Consider the following 7,562-nt stretch of genomic DNA (forward strand, 5'->3'; position numbering starts at 1 on the left):
TGCATAATTATCAGGTTTGTTCCTTAGTAGTGATGCAAAATGGATCTTTATCCAGGTGCTTTCCTACAGGACAATGCTCATAATTTGAAATTACTACTAGCTATTTGCATGTTCACACTCTTCTACCTTTTATCCCAGGCTTCTTGTGTTCACGTTTACTTCTTCATCTTTGATGCATACTGTCCTATGATCTTTCCCAGTTTGGGGTGTGCTAATAAATAGCATCCTGGATGTGGAATGTGCATTACCAGGAAAGGTCCTGAATATAGTATTTTCAACTTCTTGTTTACCTTTTTAACTCTACTAAATTTTTGATGTGTTCATAACAACACCTTGTCTCCTGTCTGGAAGGTAAAAGTCTGGCTGAAATTCTTGTCATACTTGGCCTTCCTTTTTTGTTCTTCTTCACTCAGAATAATAGGAGCTTGTCTTATTTTCTCTTTGAGTGAAGGTTCATGTGCTGGAAGTACATGGTAAAGGTTTTGACCTCTTGTGAAGTTCATTTCTCCTTTACGTTAGTTTGGTAGGTGTTAATACTGTACATGCATGTGAGAAATTATCAACCATGTGTTGAAAGGGAGCAATATACTCTACCCATTTCATTTGTTTGTTTGGTATACAAGTCCTAATAAAGTGATTAAATTTTTGAATATACGCTCAACAGGCCTTGCTTCTGGGTGAAGTCAGGCTACTACAATGTGTTTTACATGTTCTTTGAGAGAGGTTTTCCATTTAGGATTTGTAAAATATGATGCATTGTCAATTAATATGACCTTAAGTTTACCCATTCTAGGAAAATAGTTCTCTACAAGGTGTACAACTTTGCTTCTGCCGTTTTTCCCCCAACATTTGAGGCTTTAAAGAAACAAATTGGTTACACATGTATCATTAAAAGTATTTTCCATTACTGCCCACTACTTTCTCCCATCTTTCGGGTAGTGTACGAATCCTGCATCGAAAAAATTGTTCACCTTTTGAAGCAATCCACAAATCGATCCAATTTGTGACTTCTTCATGAAATCAGAAGTGTTTGTCAGCCAGGCCATGCGCCATTGATCTAAACAGGTGATGGTCAGAGGGAGCAATGTCTGGAGAATACGGCAGGTGGGATAGGACTTCCCATTTTAATGTTTCCAAGTACGTTTTGACCTCTTTTGCAACGCGGGGTCGAGCGTTGTCATGCTGCAAAATCACTTTATCGTGCACCTGTAATTGTTTCACTTGGTTTTAACAGCTCATAGTACATGACGCCGACCTGGCCCCACCAAATGCAGAGCATGATCTTGGAGCTGTGAATATTCAGTTTGGCCGTCGATGTGGAAGCATGGCCAGGATATCCCATGACGTTTTGTGTTTAAGGTTATCGCAATGAACACATTTTTCGTCCCGGGTCACAATGTGATGCAAAAATCCCTTCCGTTTTGCCTCTGAAGCAACTGTTCACAAACACACAAACGCCATTCAATGTCTCTTTGTTTCAGCTCACAAAGGACCCAAGTTCCTTCTTTCTGAATCATGCCCATAGCCTAGAGACGTTTTGAAATGCCTTGCTGTGTCACTCCCACTAATCATGCCAATTCTTCTTGAGTTTGATGCGAGTCTTCACTCAGCAATATCTCCAATTCTGCATCTTCAAACACCTTCTCTCTTCCACGACTATGCCGGTCTACGACATTAAAATCACCATTCTTCAAGCATTGAAACCACTCACGACATATTCTTTCACTAATAGCATCCTTACCATACGTACTTGAGAGCATTTGATGAGACTCAGATGCTGTTTTCTTCATATTGAAACAAAACAGTAACACCTCCCGCAAATGACAAGAATTAGGCTCGTAAACTGACATTTTTCAACCAAGAAAAACTGCTGCAGACAGAAATAGACTAAATTTTGAATGAGGTTATGTTGGCCGATGTCCAAGCTAACTGCCTGACGTCTGCGATCTGTTTCTTTCGACCGCTACTTACCGTTGTCGCCACTTATGCAAAGTTGTACTCTTGTACTATCCTCCTAATAACTATATTAGTGACAGTGGTTCACACACACACAAATGAAAGGATGTAATTCATTCAGGGAGACAAATTCAAGTGTTTGACTTTCTGACATATGATACATGTTTTCACTACTCTTTGCACTTTGTGGTGCAAAATTGGAAAGTAATAATATGACACAACTTTCTCACTAAACTTCTTTACTCCATAATGACCCCACTTGTTGTGTATAAACCTAATAAAATCAGTTACATAATCTTCACATATACAAACACACCAACAGTTCGATTCTGGCGCTCGCCGATGAAATAGCACACCTTCGTATATTGTGTAATACTTACCTGGATTTCCATCTTCCTTGTTATTGAGTTTCTCCTTTACCTTCCTCCAGTGAGGATCCTTTTTTTTGTAAACTTAACAATTCTTGATAAATTTTAAGTAATAGTATCTCAGATTGTAATATCTGAAGTCTAGAAAGTGCCTTGACTATAATGTTTTGTTCCCCTTTTATATGTCTTATTTCATAACTAAACTCTTGTAAAAATAAGTACCTACAAGCTCTCTGCCATGCGTTTTTCCCACAAACAGTATTCAAACGTCTGAAAGGCCCACACAATGGCTAATGTTTAAGAGTTCGGTAGATGAGTATGATCTTCCACACATGCTGAGTGTTTGGCTCTTTTTGAGATATTCTACCATACACAATTCGGGCCTTTCCAGTGTTGTTGTTCTGAGTGCCCATGGCACCCCTACTATCCATCCCCATCTCTGCCCTCTGGGTGTGTCCTTTCCTCTTATATGCTGTCTTCACACACTTTTCTTTTTCAGTGACCACTATACCAATGGCTTTGTTGCTGTCGTATTGTTGTGTTTCTAGCAGCTGCAATGGTTGAGCCCTGTCTCCCACTGCCACCAGCACCCTATAAGACATCACTTCAGCAGCTGCATTGGTCAAGCTCTGTTTCCCAGTGCCGCCAGGGTCAGTCAATGCCACGTCTGCTGTCAGTACCGTCGAGCCTCTGGCAGCCACACTGGTCAAGCACTCTCCCTCATTGTCACGGGTCCTACCGTTGTCCTCGCTCCACTGGCTGCTTCTGTGGTTTCCTTCTCTGTTTTCGGGAGTGTACGTGCATCTCACTGATTAGCTCCAGTCAGTCATTGGGTTTGCTTCTGTGCACCACTGGCTGGTCATCTTTGGCCCTGTGGTCCCTCCTTCCACTCCACCAGCTGCCTATGTCAGTCTGAATCTCCAGCACCACAATTCTCCTACAGTTGTTTTATTTCAGGCTTTCTTCACAACCTCAGGTCCTGGGTTCTGGGAGTAGTTACAGCCACCAAGAGCTACCTCTCCCTTTGTGACTGCCTGCATCGACCTTAGTGAGGTGCTCCTCCCTGTGGCTACCAAACCCCAGTTGAAGAAAGCCTTGCAAGGTCTTTTGGCTGGTTTCAAGATGGCTTTGCCATCTTTTTCTTGAGATGGAAGGAAAATCTAGTACATCGCCATCACCGACCTCTTCAGTTTCCGACTCTACAGCCCCACCCCGTTGCAAGCCCGCCCTTGGCTCTTAGGTGCTCCTCCTTTTAGAGACTGTTGATGTGTCTTGCTATTACATTCTATTTTATGGACATGGTACTGAGAAGCTAAATGCTAGCAAGTGACACCAGAGGCACCATCATTGTTTATAGGAAGTACTTGCAGCAGTAAGGATGCTGCTATAGGAACTAACTTGCATCCATGGGTCATGTGGGCATCAAGCATCTGCAGATATTCCTCCACCTGCTGTGTACTTAAGTTGTGGCTCAATCTCCAGCAGACTGCACCTCAACCCAACCCAGGCCAAGAGCCAGCCACACCAGGGATGACAGCCCACCATGGACTGGCCTTATTACAGTGGACTTTGTCTATGTACTTGCGGTAGTGTCATCATCACATCCAACATTCCTATGGACTTTTTGTCAACCACATCTGATCAAGAATGATCATTTCAGTTGTCATTTTATAATGTGATTGGACAGATAAAAAAAATCTACTCACCAAGTTACAGCAGGAGAACACAACACGAAACTTATGCAAGCTTCTGGCGGCAGTGTCTCCTTCTTCCAGCAGAAAAGTTGAAGGAGAAGGAAGGACAGTGAAGGAAAAGGATTGGAGAGGTTTTTGAAAGGGATACAGTTCGGAAAAAGACACACACAATCCCGTGTCATGGGAGACTTACCAGACCAGATGAATCTATCCAATCACATTATATTGTCAAAAATTGATCATTTCAGTTGTTATTCTGTTTTATACGGCACCGGACTATTTTGTGATACTGTAATAAAAGTGAACTCAGAAGCTACTTGGAATTGTCACTCAATCATGTGCTTGCGGTTAAAATAAAGAAAACAAAAATTATGGAGAACTGGTATTACACAGCACATCTCCAACATCCTGGTGAACAGTGTGATGTTATGGGAACAGGCACAGAGGGTAGCAAATGAATTGAGGATTTCTCTGCAACTAATGCAGTGGTTCCCAACCCGGGGGTAATTACCCCCTGAGGGGTAAAATGAAATTTTCTGAGGGGTAAAAACTAAATGATTCAATTGTGTTTCAGTCACAAAACTAATAAATTATTTTCAAAAGATCAATACTATTATGACAATTTTGTAAGACTCTAATACTGATTATATAAGTTACCAATCACTACTTTTTCTCAATTAGTAGCATTAATGCAATGCAGGTTACAGGTTCCTCACATAATCCCCTCCCCATACACATGTCACATGTGAAGCAGTAATAGCCTGAAGTCTTCAAATTTCTGCCAGTTCAAGAGTAAGTAGTGCAGCAGTAAAGTGGTTCACAAACAGTAAGTAGAGTGCACACATTTTACCTTGGTTGACTGTAAATGGGGTTGCAGTATGCAGGTCAAATGCCGCAGTGGAGAGAAGTAATGCAGGGGAAGTATGTTTTGTTGCAACAAGTGTCTACCCACACTGTAGATAGTTAGCTTTCTTATCTGAAAAGGAGTTGTGGGCAGCACTTGCGATGTACAACAAATTCCTTTGTCATTAATTCTCTTTAAAATAAATAAATAAATAAAAAGACACCAAAATCATTCATCTTTCATCATTTCGAAAATAAAAGTGTTCCAGGAACAGCCTTTCATTCTGTAGTTTGTTAGATGCTAAAGTTAGTGATAATGTGGGGGAGGAGGACAACAACAGATGGCAGGATATAAAAACTGCTGGTAAGTTGAAAGAACTTACATAGCACTCTGAATCAAAAGACTACTTCAATACCAATGATATGGTCTCCTCTTCAAATTACTTTTAAATAAAACATTTACCTTCACAGGTAAAAATTGCTATTGAGGGGTGGCATAGCAAAGCTCACCTTACCATAATGTTTGGCATCATAGCTGATTGCTCTGTAAAGTTGAGGCCTTTTGAGGCTGGAAAATAAAGAAACCATGTTGTTTTAAAAATGTGAAAATTCTAACCACGAACCACAGTGCCAATCATAAGGCATGTCTGACATCACAGCTATCTTAAAAACAAGTTCCACAACCTGGATACAAAAATGGGAGCCGTAACACAAAAATTTTCCTATTTGTCGATTGCTCAATGCAAACCAAAAATATATATGAAGTTATGAAATGTCCGGTTAGAGTTCTTGTCACTGAACTGCACCAGCAAGTTGCAGCCCTTGGGTCTGAAGATTATCTATGCCTTTAAAACACACCATAGAAGAATCATTGTGCAGAAGCCATAAAATGATGGAAGGTGGAAAGAACCCAGCCTCCTTTAAAGTATCGATTCCAGATTTTGTGCATTACTTAGCAAACACAGGGATGAAGGTTAAGGAATCCATCTCCAACTGCTTCAGGAAAGCTGAGTTTTTTGAAACAGATGAAGGAAATGTACAAACAGTGCAAGATTTCCTTAATGTTAATAACAATGGTGTGACTGTTGAAAGTGTGTTAGTGGAAGATTTGGTTAATTCTCATATGCAGAAAAAAGGTGACGGTGCAGGAAGTGGCAGTAGTGATAGTTAGGACAACAATGGAGTGACTTGTACTGCAGTTGTAAATGCAGCAGTGAAGACAATAAAGAAATACATTTCTGATGCAGATCAGCAAAGTTTTCCATTGGATCATGAAAACTGTAACGAGTTAAAACAGACGACAACTCTGATTCTTTTGTGAAAAAACTTTAAATTTGTTCATATAATCAAATTCATGCAAGACTATTGGCTCCCAACTGAAGGTCAGTACAATTCATAAAATGGGTTGTTGATGTTTTATAAAGTATTTGCTTAAAAAGCAGCTTTCACATTTTACACCATTTTTTAAAAAGTTTCTTGAAAAATGTTAAAAAGGGGTTTCAATGTCTGTTGTTTGCTCATGCTACAGAATGAAGTTGCCCAGTCTCTTGGTTTATCAAAGTAGACTGCCAAACGTACCTGCATGAATTGGTGTACCATATAACAGCATAAGAATGGTGGAAGTAAAAAGATCCTAATCAAACAGAGACTGGAGGCTGAGACAAGGGTTATGCCTTATCAATGACAATCTGTTTCAATATCAAAAGTAATTGCTGTTGCCAGTGAATGTTAATTCGTCTCAACCAGTTTCCAAGTAAACACTGCAAAGACAACTGCAGGCAATGGAGTCCAGTATCTCACAAATGACCATTTCTCACAGTGGCATATAAAACTGCACTTCTGCAGTGAACCAAATAATACAGAAACTGGACAGCAGCTGACTGCTTCATTTCAGAAGACCACTTTACACCAACTGTCCAGTTAAGTGTTTAAGCTGCAGAGTGAAATAGGTTAGAGAACTGGGCCAATGTGGTTCTGCGATCTTTTGCAGTAGACGAGATGTGTCTCAAATTCCTCAAATTCAAAGATATAGTAGCAACAGCAATTGAGAGATTCATACCTCATAAATTGGTAAGAGATGGAACTGATCCCCCATGGTGCACAAAACAGGTCCGAATGCTGTTGCAGAGGCAACGGAAAAAGCATGCAAAATTCAGAAGAATGCGAAATTCAGAAGAACACGAAATCCCGAAGATTGGCTAAAATTTACAGACGCACGAAATTTGGCACGGACTTCGATGCGAGATGCCTTTAATAGGTTCCACAAGGAAACATTGTCTCGAAATTTGGTAGAAAATCAGAAGAAATTCTGGTTGTATGTAAAGTACACAAGTAGAAAGACGCAGTCAATACCTTCACTGCACAGTGCCGATGGTACTGTTACTGACCACTGTGCCGCTAAAGCGGAGTTATTGAACGCAGTTTTGCGAAATTCCTTCACCAGGGAAGACGAATGGAATATTCCAGAATTTGAAACACGAACAGCTGCTAGCATGAGTTTCTTAGAAGTAGATACCTTAGGGGTTGTGAAGCAACTCAAATCGCTTGATACGGGTAAGTCTTCAGGTCCAGATTGTATACCGATTAGGTTCCTTTCAGATTACGCTGATACAATAGCTCCCTACTTAGCAATCATATACAACCGCTCGCTCACCGATATATCTGTACCTACAGATTGGAAAATTGCGCAGGTCGCACCAGT

This window comes from Schistocerca nitens, chromosome 6 (assembly GCF_023898315.1).
Source record: "Schistocerca nitens isolate TAMUIC-IGC-003100 chromosome 6, iqSchNite1.1, whole genome shotgun sequence".
NCBI classification, from domain to species: domain Eukaryota; kingdom Metazoa; phylum Arthropoda; class Insecta; order Orthoptera; family Acrididae; genus Schistocerca; species Schistocerca nitens.